The 14017-nt window shown below is 39.1% G+C and overlaps 1 pseudogene; it reads left to right on the forward strand.

Annotated features, from left to right (window-relative positions):
• LOC144368937 (ATP-binding cassette sub-family A member 13-like) overlaps nucleotides 1-14017 on the forward strand; it is a 405121-nt pseudogene that overhangs the window by 249364 nt on the left and 141740 nt on the right.

Here is a 14017-nt window from a genome sequence, read left to right on the forward strand (position 1 = left end):
TGTTTTTTGGTACCAGGGATTGAACCTGGGGTTGCTTAATCACTGAGCCACATTCTCAACTCATTTTATTTTTTTTGAAACAGGGTCTCACTAACTTGCTTAGGGCCTTGGTAGATTGCTAAGGCTGGCCTTAAACTTGTGATTCTCCTGTCTCAGCCTCCCAAGTTGCTGGGATTACAGGCATGTGTTTCTATGCCCCGCTGTAGAATGCTTTTGTGTTCTTTAGTCTCAGAACACTCCTATTGAGAGGATGTCCTTATAGCATCTGCCTCTCTATAGATATTTAAAATGCATTCTAGGCTGTTAAAAACTTTAGGCAGTCTTGTGTTAGAAAGAACTATTTAATCCAGCATTTCCAAACCTTAGGGACCAAGGCATTTATTATGGAATATCTTCACTGTAGGTGTGTTCTATAGAATGTGTTGGGCAAATGCTTTAAATATATTTTTAGATTCCTAAAATCAACAAGGAAATTTACATAGAAGCATCTAATTCCAATATATCATCCCTGCTGCCTGTCCCTCTTGTGGGGGCCACCCTGAACAGGAGCTGAGCACGCCCCCTTAGCCTAGTAATGGGGGTATGGAACTGGCGTCACACACAGTGAGAAGCAAGTGGGCCTTACCTTTGCTCAGCAAGGAAGTGCAGCTCTGGGAGTGGGTGTCACCTAATGGGACTGGGCTACACGCCCCCCACCCCATTTGTTGTAACACAATCCCTTGCCTTATTTGGGTGGAATATTCTACTGGATGTCTTTCCCCCAATAAATATAAGGGTTCAGGATGTGCTCTCCCTCTTGCTTCTTGCCTTCTTTGCTCCCCTTGCTCCCCAGTGTGGGAGCTCACACTTGAGGTCTCAGAGCCTTCCCTGACCCCTGCAAAAGGCATTTCTGTGTTTGTGTGGTCTTTTAGCTGCCAGCCCAATTCACAAGGAGTGACCCTGAATCTGTCTCCTGCGTGCCCTCTTATGAATTTTCACACAGCTTCCTAGTGAATCTTTGAACACATAAAAGTATTGGAGACTGAAAGATGCTCAAAAAACTAAAATCTGTTAAATGCTATGTTGGATCATCATGTAACTCTCATGGCAACACATTTTACTCTATTAAAGGGAGCTAGGGGAAGAATACTGTAAGAATTGGTAAAGAAGAAGAGGGCTGACCACTTGAAGCAATTCATTAAATTATGCACATTTGCTCTATTAGTCTGTTTTCTGTTGCTATCATTAAACACCCAAGCCTGCATACTTTATAAAGAAAAGAGGTTTATTTAGCTCACATTTCTAGAGCTTCAAAAGTATACTGCTAGCATCTGTTGGCTCTGGTGAGAGCTTCTGGCAATGGCATCACAATGGAAGGAGTGCCTATAGAAGAGATCATGTGACAAAAGAGGAAACAAGGAGATTTGGGGATCCAGTTTGATCTTTTTATAACAATCTGCCCTTTTAGGATCTAACTGGAGTTCCTTCAGAACCACATCAATCCATTCCAAGGTTGGTGTCCCCAGTGATCACATTATATCCTACCAGTCCTCACTTTTAAAAGTTCCACTACCTCCCAATACCATCATGCTGGGGACCTAACTTCCAATCCATAGTATTTACTACCCATCATCTGAGTTGTGTATCTGAAGCAAAAAGGGCCAGCTGGGTTTAAGAAATAGAAACAGAATTATTTTTTAAAAAACAATTATCATAAAAAGAAGTGTGATTAAATACACAACTCCCTTAGGTATTATTTGTAAATTCACTTTTAATCCTAATAAATGAAGTCCCCATAAACTAATCAGTCAAGGAAGTAGTAGTAGAGAAGTCTTCAAATTAATTTTAATATTTCAAAAGTTACCTAGAAATTGTACTTTACTAACCTAGCTATCAGAAATGTCAACTTTCCTTTCATGGCCTGTACTTTTTCCAACTTGTCATTTTCATACTGAGTTTCTCTTGTGATAGCAACTCATCTGGACAGAAAGCCTGAGCTTGGTGCTCAGCCGGCCAGTCCTTCTGCTATGTATGTGATCTTGGGTCAGCTGCTTAACCTTTCAGGAGTCCACTTATTCTTCTAAAAAGTGGGGCTAAGAAAAATTTGGTAAAGATATCTAGCCAGTGCCCATAATTCAGTTGCCCAATTTTTGAGTAATAAGAAAAAAATTATTACTAAAGTAAATTTTGATTTGCAAATCTTAGAAAAAATTTTTCAAGTCTGGAACCCTCAAAGGTAACAAGTTAAAGGAAACTGGATTACCAAAGAAAATGTCTGAACCACTGTTGTTTTTATAACTGCTTCTGTTGCACACTCTTTCTCCAAAGTAAAATTTGTAAAATCTGCTTTTCTGTAAATGATGATTGAATTACTGAGTCATTCTAAAGAAAGGGATTAGAAGTTTACTGTGTTTATGAATTGCTTTGAGGTACCTGGGATGAGTCAGGGAGCCTCTGGATTTGCCACAAGCCCAGAGCCCCTATGAAAGCCCCAGGAGTCCTGACAGTGTATACGGTACAGGGAGCCGAGTGAGCATCATGTCATATAGTGAAAATACTGGCACTGCAATAAAACATTGTCATCAGATTAGCAGCTCACACTGGGAAAACAAATTTCAGAGCTCTGCCTTCACGGCAGCAGGAGGTGATTATCTTGTGAACTGTGTTCTACTGTGACGGGACTCTCTTTTATGGAAATAAAACAGCTTTGTAATCCAAAAGATCATTCCAATTCTCTCCTTTGTTCTTTAGAAAGAATTCTTCCTGCTGGTCTAGGGATACCTTCCCTCACCTGAAGTTTCAGGATTCATGTGGCTGCCTGGTAGGTTTCTGCATTTTTTGATCTTTTTAAAATAAAAACCTCAAGTGAAAAAAAAATGAGCTTACTCCATCTGTAAAATCTTCATTTTCCTTATTCAAGTTCCTGTGACTTTTTGGTTCACACGATTGGCTGTTCATCTGACACTTAAATAGAACCAACCCTTTCCTCTTACTCACTGCCCACTGCTCTTGGTCCTGAACATCCCCACAGGCATTCATTAAGCAAGCAAATCTTCTTTAGTTATTAATGAAACCCAGAGTAGCCCCTTGTGGGGTTATTTCCCCACATTTCAAGGCTCGAGGACATCAAGGCTGTCATCATATTTTTATCTGATTTTTGAGAGCTAGATATTAAAAATGAAGATACCACTTAGCATTTCTAATATGGTTGATTTACACAAAAACAAGTGGAATTAGATGTTCCACTATTGGTGTGAAGGCCATAGCTCCCTAGTCTGAAGAAGAACAAATTGAAATTTATTTGGAAAATGAATTGGGACTCATCTCAAAGGAGACCTCAAAATCTGATTAATAAAAGGCATAGACCTGTTTTCCACAGTTAACAAGAGAATGTGGCAATCCTGATTTACCTGAAAAAAAAAAGGAAAAGAAAAAAAAAATCTTCATTGAGTGGAGAACCTGGTTTCAGGCTTTTCTATGTAATGGCCCACAGATGAATTCTTCTTAACAGTTTGGTGACTTAAAAAAGTTTGCCTTTAGAGGGCTTGTTCAGCTTTCTTCTCTTAAACAAACCAAGAGAAGAGCAGTGACTCAGTTCCCATAATGGATACTCTAAGTGTTGGTGGACCTGAGTGGGCTAATAGACTTCTCCATGGTTCCTTTTGGTTTTATGGTCAAAAAGGTCAGCTATGTTTGGTGTCCCTTTGTAGTAACCAGCTAGCCCAGCTATTTTTTGCTCACATTTTTTTTCATAATTATTTGCCTTTCTCTGTTGTCTCTTTCATGCACTCATAATACTTCTAATGTTTCACACCATGCACTTATTCTCTTGATTTAATCATTCTATTGTATCAGTAGTTCTTTTTTTTTTTTAACCAGCTTACCCAAAGTTTATTGGAATTGGATTGGGTGTTAATGGTTAAAGGATAAAGAATAAATATTAGGGGCTTATTTGTATAAGCCTCAAAATATAAATTCATTCCCATTCACATGAACTGCAAGATTTTAGCAAAATGTATGTAAGAATGAGAGGTTTTATCTGAAAAAGTTTCATAGCCAAATAAGGTTTGGAAGTGCTAGTTAAATCAATATTAAGGTTTTGGAAGTTCTGGTTAAGGCAGATCTGTTTGCTATAGCTCGTCAATAAGCTGTAGCAATGTGGGTTTGAATTGGCAATAGGAAAAATAAACACAGTATAGTCTGCAAAGTATTTAATTTTTTTTGTGTGTGTATGCCAGTCGTTTTTTTGTTTGTTTGTTTTGTTCATATTTTTTGAGTCACACTTTGAGAAACACTGGTCAATTGATTAGAAATCACAGTACCTCAACAGAAAAGGAGTTCAGGTGAGAATAATAAAGGCCCCAAGGAAAGGGTGTTGCTCCTTGGGTTGGTTCCAAAGAAATACTCATGAAAGTACATGGAAGGTGGTCCACACCCAAGGCCTATTCTCAGATCCTTAGTGATCATGTTAAACCAAGTTAACTTTTTTTGGTAGAGGGCAAAATAATTCTCTCCCCTTAAATTTATGTGTGCCATCCAAAAGTCCTGGGTCCACAAGGATGTGCCTGTTTCCTCACATTTCAATGTATTATGGCTCTTCTAAACCCACAAAAATGTGCCATGGGTACATGTTGTTCTCATTGTTTGGAAAAGACACCATTAGGAAGACTACCAGTGAATGGGAACTGAGCAAGCTCTGAAGAATATTCAGAAAGTTTTAGGACTCTCACTCTTATGAATAACAGCAACCATATGAACAGCTACATACAGTCAAGAATGTATATGGCCTTATACTGGGGGCAGGGGGCATTTGTTACCTGTGGCTACTGTAACAAATGTTAAATCCACAAGGTTACTGAAACCCGCACGTGCGCGCATGTGTGCTCACACACACACACACACATACACACACACACACACACACACACACACACAGATTTATTCTCACACAGTTCTGGAGACCAGAAGTCTGAGATCAGTACCAGTATTATTTCAGTCTGAAGTCTGAAGTCAAGGTGCTCCCTCGAAAGGCTGGAAAGGAGAATGTGTTCCTTCACTCTTTCAGTTCCTATGGGATTCTGTCATTCATTGTTTTGTGGCCACATGATGCCAATCTGTCTCGTGGTCACTTTAAAGATTATCACGTCAATCTGTGAGTTAGGTAATCGAGTTTGGCTGAATTATGTAGCTCTACATTCTAGTTTAATTGGCAGGTAGAGGTTGTGTGTGTTTGTGGTGTAGAACATGATGTTTTGATATATGTATACATTGTGGAATGGCTAAGTTGAGCTATTCTTGAAAGAATGCATAATTAAATAGATTGACTTAGCCATTCCACAGTGTATCTTTTTTTTTTTTTTTTTTAGGTGAGAACAATTAAAATCTATTCTCCAACAGTTTTCAAGTATGCAGTCTATTGTTCTCAGCTGTAGTCCCCATATTGTACACTAGGTCTCTTAAACACATTCCTCTTGTTTAAGTTTTGTGTGCTTTGACCAACATCCCTTCATTTCCCACTCGTTCCCCCCTCCAGTCTCTGGAAACCACCATTCTACCCCCTATCTATTTAACTTCAACCTTTTTAGATTTAACATATGAGTGAGAATTTGGCTGGACTACAACTTACAATAATTCTTCTTCTTAGTGTCTTTCCTCAAGCCTTGTCATCAAGAACTTAAGAGAAATATCTTGAGCATATACAACCCTTTCTTACTTATTTTTTTCATAGTTCTTTTGTGCATATCTGAATGTAATGACAAACCCATGCACAGGTAGGGCTGATTTTATTTCCATTTTGCAAATAAGAAAACAAGTTTCCAAATCTGGAATGAAAGGCTTAGAATCGGTCATTTCCTATTTCCATTATATTATTATCTCCCAAATTAGAAGCAAAGTCCATATCCATATAGTCTGAACTTGTCTGAGGTCAGGTGCGTAGCTGTGACCATTGACTCCCACCTCGTTTGGTGGTCATTTCTTGATTCAGACGTGGTTCTAGCACTCTAGTCAGCTGCCAGGAAAGAGCTGTTTGAATTCTACTTTAGACACTTATGAAAGAAGCACATGCCTTTGAATTCTCCTGCTTATCTCCCTCCCACTAGTTACCTCTGACTCTCTTTCAGGTTCATCAAACACAAGATCACCCCAGTGAAAACATTTCTCTCTTTTTAGTTCTTACAAATCTGCTCAAACTTACATACAGAAAAGGATTTGAAGTTCTCAGATATAATTGACTGCATAGGTTGCAGTGGAATTCTGGCACAATTCTCAAATATAGGAGACTCTTAAAGAGATTTTAGAAGTCAGAATGTATAAAAGTTGAAGATAATTGATTAAAAACCAAAAGACAAAAAAAAATCACATTTCGTTTAAAGCAATGATGGTAAATTGGTTTGTGGGTTATGGAAACATTTCTATTTTATCCTTTGAAAACTATTACAGAAGTGTCCAAATGGAAGTGCTGGGGCTCCTTACCTGACCAACTGCCTGGGCCACACCCTGCTCAATCTCTCAGGCTTCAATGTGGAGCAGTACTTGCTGATGCCATCTGAGAATCCAAGGTGTGTTACAACTGTCCCTTTATCTTATCTATTGTCTTTGAATTATAGTCCTGCTCCTTACATATTGGGAATTGATTCCTGCAGCCCCAAGGAATGCTAAAACTTGCAGAAGCTCAAGTCCCCTATATAAAATGGCATAGTACCTGTATATGACCTGCACATGTCCTTTTTAATACTTTAAATCTGGATTACTTAGAACTGATACCATGTGAATGCTGCCTAAATAGTTGTTATACTGTGCTGTTTAGGGAATAATGACAAGAAATAGAAGTCCGCACATGTTTAGTACATAGCAATTTTTTTCCTGTGTGTTTTCTATCTTGGTTGGTTAAACCCATGTTTGTAGGACCCAAGGTTATAGAGTGCCAACTGTGCTTTGGAGAACCTGTTGTTTCAAATGTTAATGTTCACGAACTCTCAGAAGTCTAATACTCACCTTGGTGTTCATAAAAATTCCAAAGATATGCTGTGGGCCTTAATCAGATTCCTCACTGCTGGCTTTCAGTCTTTGAAGCATTGGGGAAAATCATTTCAATTGAGATTCCATCAGTGGTAGAGGCTGGGGAGCCAGAAGCAGTTTTACTGCTTTAGGGAATTCAAGCAGATGAGTTAACAGCATAATGAAATAATGGCCTCTTTTTAGAATTCCCTATACTTTGCCACATCTAGTATGGGCACCTAGGTACAAATGGTATCTTAAAATTCCTTTGGGTGATTTTGAGTAAAGCTTTTGCTTTGTGCTGATTTTCCTTGAGCCCGAGGAGGTGAATTCAGAGAAAGGGATGGAGGACAGAAATGAATAAGAAGTTTTGTTTTAAAATCTCAGAAGCATTCACCTCACTGTCAAATTTCCTGAGCCTGCCAAATATAATGCATTGTTTCATTTAGATAGGCCTCCTATAGATGGTCCATGTTGCCTGAGATACCTAAGGCCCTCTGTCTCCTCTTTGCCCTTGTCAGACCAGCATATCCTCATCCTTCCTGAACATTAACCTTTTCTACTCCGATGTATTTTAACGGTGTCTCTCGTGCTTCCTCACTTTCTAGCATCCATAAAAATGTCCTATAACCTCCAGCTTCCTTTTTTAACCCTGATGGTTAAGTTTTTAATGGTAGGATCTTTTGTGCCCAGAACTTAGAATAGTATCTGGCACCTCAAAGGTGCTCAGTGAGTATCTGTTGAATGAATGAGTGAATTTAACTGAGCCAGGTAGGAGTGCATTCCTATTCCTTTGCCTCAATTTTTGTAGCAAGTAGAGTTACCATGTATAGGACTGTTCTCCAATCTCCTTCTATCTAGAGAGTGAGGGACAGCATTTAATACATGCCTTTATTTCTAATGTCAATTATGTTCGAAAGTTTAATAAATGCCAGATACCATGCATCCCATGGAGATAACAGAAACTAAATCTATAATTTCTACCTAGGAAAAGCTCACAGAGCTACATGAAAGATAAGCTAGTAAGTAGAAGATTAAAAACAAGGGTGGTAATTGTTACAATATATGGGAATGTAGGGTACTGGGAGAATTCAAGGAGGAACATCTCACTCAACTCTTGTATTAAGATGCCTTCTTGACCCAGGTGAGATATGAGTGGTGAATGAGAGGAGCAGAGTAGGGTGGTCAAACCAGGGTGGCTGCACTATCATGATGGTCCAGATAATCTTAAATAGTGTGCTTTTTGAGGAAATGACCTTGATTAAAATAAATTGCTTATGATCATACCATGTACTTGCATGGCATTTCCTAGCAAGGTGGTAAGTTCTGAGTTATATTATATTATATTAGTTATGTTATATTAGTTATACTTGCTAATCTAGTTCTACTCCATAAGCAGTGGCCTCCTTGGATGCTGGAATTGGGTAGTCACTTCTGCAAGCATGTGCTGTGTGGTTGGTCATTCTGCAGATCAGAGATGTTCGGCTGGTCATAGTCCTAAGATGCTATACCTGTGTGGTTAGTAACTAAATACCCTCTGGGTAGAAGTCCTAGTGCCCACTGATTGGAGCACTAACACCATGTTTACTATTAACAGACTTGGAGGCTGGTCTTTTGGAGTGCAAGACCCCAGTGAAATTCAAGATGTGAATGCAAACAAGTCAAAACCAAGAACTCTGGCAAAGGTAATTTTTTTTCTATTCCAACTTTAGAAAGTATTTAGGAAAATTAAAAATCCAAATAGATTTTTGAGAATAAAGTAGTAGAAGCTGGATCAAATCCTAATGCTTTGTATGAGTAAGAATAATTGTATGTAAACATTTCCTTGAAAGAGGAAATGAAATTTTGTGCTTTAGATTGTGTGAAAATAGAGCAAATAGGTTCCTGCTTTTGTTAAGTCAGGACTTCATCCAATAAGACCAAAACAAGTGGAAAGATAATCTATTTTTAAAGTTATCATAGTTGTGATAAGTACAAATGTCACTACTGTCCCCAGTGGCCAAAGAAAAATTCTTTATGCATTCACTTTAATTCCTTATCTTCCAAAAGGCTGATGGACACAGAGGTGACATTGAGAAATCAGAAAATACACAGGAAAGCTCATAGGACCCCCAGATTTTCAAGCCCTGGCAGGAGTATTCTATTAATTAGGTATAGGTTTTTTTGTAATTACAGAAAAAAGGTGGCAAGATTTGTCAGGTGTGAGAAACTGGTATATAGAGGAACATGCTTTTATCTACCAATAGCAATGCAGAATTAATTAATACTACAGATTTTTCCAAGGGAAAAAAATCAACACAATCTTGAACTGGGGAAAGCTGAAAGAATTCCTTTTGGCCTCCACGACGGGGGAAATAGTTTGGTGTTGTACTGAGAGAGAAATTGGAATAAAAAGTAGATTGTGGGAGGAAAGTATGTAAGAGAATGCTTGTCAGTCCTATTAGGACATCAGTGTAGAAATGACCAAAAGTCGTTCACTTCTATCATGTGGGTATCTCATCTGCACTTCACCTTAACGTAGGATTAATGAAACTGATGATCTTCCCAGAAGATACCCTCCAAGTATCTTTCCATGCACAGGTCCTAATATGGATTAACCTGGAAATATGGAACCTGGAAAAGTTAATCCATATTAGGACCTGTGCATGGGAAAGTTCCCTCAGGAGAATAAAGACTCCTCACTTGTACTTCACAGTGTCATTCCTGATGAAAATGTTAACAGTCAACACTTTAAATATAATCCCTGAAGAAAATTCCACGTCCTAGTGTGGACAGTCCAAAAATCTCTTCTTCAGCAAGGTTTGTCAGATCTTTCCCCCTCCCCAGCCTTTTTTAAAGTCAACATACGTGAGATTTATAGCTTGGTGTGAAAATATCATTCATAGCTTGATAGACACCCTGAAATACATTTGCTGGCATAGATTGGAACATGTGTAGCCAGTATTAAAACGTGCCTGATTTGTAGAAGGAATCTGTTTCTTTCCTCTAAGAATATTTTTGCTTTTTATTCTCTCCAAATCCAGACCTTCTTTATTTATAGTGGGTGATTGTGTCTTTACATTTAGGTGCTCAGGGGCCACTCACCCATGTGTTTCCCTGACACCTGTTCTGTCTCACATTGTTTTGATTGTTTTTCCTGCACTGGGCATGCTTGAATGGTGACTTCTGGAGTTTTCATTGTTTGACATGTTTGTTTTTTTTTTTTTTTTTTTTTTTTTTTTTTTTTTTTTTTTTTGCCAGGCACAAGCATACAAGTGAATTGTATCTGTCTCTTTGGGGAATGAGTTTCTTTCCAGGAGGGCAAGGAACTGATATTGCAGGGAGGTGTGAAGGGTAGTCTGTTATCTGAAAAACTCACTGGATGCTGGTGGTGGCTGATGACCTATCAAATGATTACATTAACCTTTCAGTAATTAATGACCAGCCAGCCTTTTCCTCCAGACTCTCGGCTATATTAGTAAGACATAGTTGATATGATTTTCACAGTCCTTCTGAAGGAAAAATGGAAAATTTGCATATGAATATTCTTAATGTATGATTCATTACACTGTAGAATGTCTCTCATACAAACTTTCCATGAGTTATGAGTCCTTTCACTCACATTCTGAATGTTTAGTTTATTCAATTTAAACACTCTTTAGAACATATACACTTCTCATACAATGACCAGATACTTTGCCTCTCTTGTTCCCCCCCCCCCCATACATTCTGTTCTGCTTGGAATTTTGCATGTGAATATCTTCTGAGTGATTTTCTTATTTCTGCTTAGTTACTTTTCTGAGGAGCTATTGCTCAGGACTCCTACAATGAAAGTCTACTTTGAGGTGGCATAATATGTTCCTAAAAGCAGATTAACTTCCTATTTCACTCATTAGACATTATCACTACCTGATGTAGGGACCAGCAGGGAAGGAAATCCAACAACTTATTTTCAGAACACAGTCCAATTTTAGAAAACTGTTCTTTAGAGGAAAAAAGAAAAAAAGCAAGAAAAGCTCTTTCATTGAATGAGGCCAAATCCTACATGCTAATTTTAAGTTCACCAGACAGTATGCATTGCTTAAAGAATTTAGAAAAGCACTCTCAAGTAAAGTCAGTATAGAGAAGAACTGATACAGGGTCTCAAGAACGTGTTAAGCCTGTTTCTTTGAAACTCTGTCAATCAATCATTTATTGCCAAAATGATGCTGTAAACAGCCACACACCATCAGCAGCATACTTGTGCTTATTGGGTTGGGCTGCTGTGAGCTTTCTTGGCAGGGCCTTGGAGTCCCAGCTGTGAGATGATCCTTAGCTGGTCTCCGGTTCTGCTTCCTGACACTCTTCTTCAGTCTGTCACTGTCACCCTAACCTCTACTTCCAGCCAAATGCTTTCTCTCCATCTCCCTCCAGGACTACATGTGAAGAGGATATTTGTAACTACGCCTTTGAGCAAGGTTTCAACTTGCCTGTAGGAAGCTGGACTCTAGGGCCTGTTTGCCTTTTACTTTGAGTCTAGCCTGATGGTATTTCTCTGTTGGGTCAGGGGTATTACACCCTGCAGAGCACTCTAGGCCTCTTATATTTATTTAATTCAGGTCCACAAGCCACTTCCTTGATTCTTGTTGAAACAGGCTGCTCTTTCTAAAATGAAATTGGGCAATAGCAGGGTACTAGGGAGCAATGCCTCCTAAGTTCCAGGCCCTTTTGGCCCCCTGAGACGATCCTTAAGCACCATTATTCTTTTATGGTCTTAAACAAGGTCCTCACAGCCATACCCTTAATCTTTATTCTGAAGCCATATATTTCAACATTTTGCCTAGAAATTTCCAATCCAGTTTTTTGGGGGCATAATTTCTATCTCCTATTTTCAAAGTTTTCATAGGTGACAATTTAACCAAATGCTTTGATACTATATAATAGGGACCACTGTAGGCTTTTGCTGTCATTTATTTGAAAAAGTTTTCTTGCCACTTGTTTTCCAATCATTCCTATAGGTTTTCTCATCTATTTCCAAACTCCTTTAAGTGTTTTTATTTTTTAGTTTTTTAAAAAATTTTTTGGTCCTGGCAATTGAACCTAGGAGCACTTTACCATTGAGCTACTCCAGCAGTTCTTTTTTGATTTTTATTTTGAATCAGGGTCTCACTCAGTTACCTGGATTGACCTCAGTTACCTGGATTGACCTGGATTTGTGATCCTCCTGCCTCATTCTCTTGAGTCACTGGCATTACAATTTGCTGGGATTATAGATGTAGGCCACCTGTCCTGGCCTCTATGTATCTTTTTGTCACTTTATGTTATAACAATATCCCTCCCAGTGCTAATTATTCTATCAGTTATCTTTTCTCACAATAATGCTGTATAACAATAATTACCAACTTCATAGACCTTGACAATAGACATTTATTAGCCGATGGGTCTGGGAGATTCTTCTCCTTTAGGCCAGGTTGGGCTGTTTCTGTCTAGGAATGAGCATATGTGTGTGTGGTTGGCTGGCTGTTGGCTTGAGCTGCAATGATGGTTGGTGTTGTAATTTAAAATCTTTAAGATGGAGAGCATCCCTTTCATAATTAGAGGAGACATAGGATGAAAAACAGGTATTTTATTATTTGTAGGCCCAGAGGACACATGCATAGAGATGAGGGAGTGAAGAGGTTAGGGCAGGGGCCTGGGCCAGTGCCTTTGTTGGGTCTGGAATATTACCCAAACAGGTTTCCTACAGGGGGATATAACTGGTGGGTTCAAAGCAAGCAGGCACAAGATCTAGGAGGTCACCCTGAAAACTGGTCACTGTGGCATATTTGCACCATTCGTAGGGGGATATGCGAACCAGGGGCTCAGTTAGGTATGCTTATCTCCTTGATTTGTTTTGTTCCATGGGGAAATAGTCACCAGGAGGAAGTTGTTTAAGGTAGACTTCTGAATCACCTGTGTTGAGAGAGTGAGAGGAGGTACAGAACAGGAATCAGTGTTGAAATTGACTGAACCTTCCTACTGGCCTGAAAATGAGGCTACATAAAATTATAGAAATGAACTAGAGAGTGTGTGGGGTGCTCAGCCATGCCTCTGTGTCTTACCTCCAGTGGGCCAGCCAGCCATGCTCTGTAGCAGAGGCACAGAAAAGGTTACAGGAACAGACCTGTGCTTTCAGAGCTCGGCCAGTATCTGTGGATCAAAGCCCATTGTGGGGCTGAGCACAGAGTTAAGAATGGGAAATTATGAAAGTCACATGGAAGAGGGCAGATTAATGAATGGTAAGGAACTGGGGCCATTAAACCATCAACACAAGCCTCAGATCCCAGAGAGGGTGAGGCAAGAAAAGCCGAGAAGGCAGGTTCTGGTCTCCCCAGTTCTACTCCACCAAAGAATACTTTAGATACTCTAGATACTACACTTTAGATACTATACCATTGTATTGTGTGTTTTTTAAGTGTAAACAAGTTACTCTGATTTTAAAATAAAGATTAAAACAAACAAATGAAACAAAATTTGAAAGCCCATGATCCAAGGCAAAAAGACTACCATTGTCTCTGCTATTTCTATCTCCAATTAATCAACTAAGGGACCAAGACTTGCATGGTGGAAGGTCATGGGCAGGGTAAGTGGGAGATTTCAGATCCAAAAGCAATGGGTTTTAGCTGTCCCTTGTCTCTGACCAAAGTCTAATTTCTGTTGATTTGTATCCTTTCCAGAAATATGGGATCTGTTCAGGTGTATCTTAGGGGATGTGATGTAATGGTGAGACCCCAAGGGATGATGGTACAGAGTTGTGTGGAAGACTCTCCCCATGTTGAGTGAAAGAGGTGGACGTACTTCTGACGTGTGGTGTATACTCTCAGTTCAGTGTTAACTAAAGGACTCACATTTTTCCTCTCCATTGCAGAATTGTAGGTTTAAATTGCTTTAGGAATTTTGGGGGGATCTCATACAATCCCACACTCTTTAGTCTAGCCTTGAAATCTTAGAGTGTTCTGAGTTCTATGATTAGTAGTTCTCAAGCTGTAGTCCTTCTCCTTGGAGTTTAAAAGATGATGGGCAAGGATTACTCTATGAACCT

This window comes from Ictidomys tridecemlineatus, chromosome 12 (assembly GCF_052094955.1).
Source record: "Ictidomys tridecemlineatus isolate mIctTri1 chromosome 12, mIctTri1.hap1, whole genome shotgun sequence".
NCBI lineage: Eukaryota > Metazoa > Chordata > Mammalia > Rodentia > Sciuridae > Ictidomys > Ictidomys tridecemlineatus.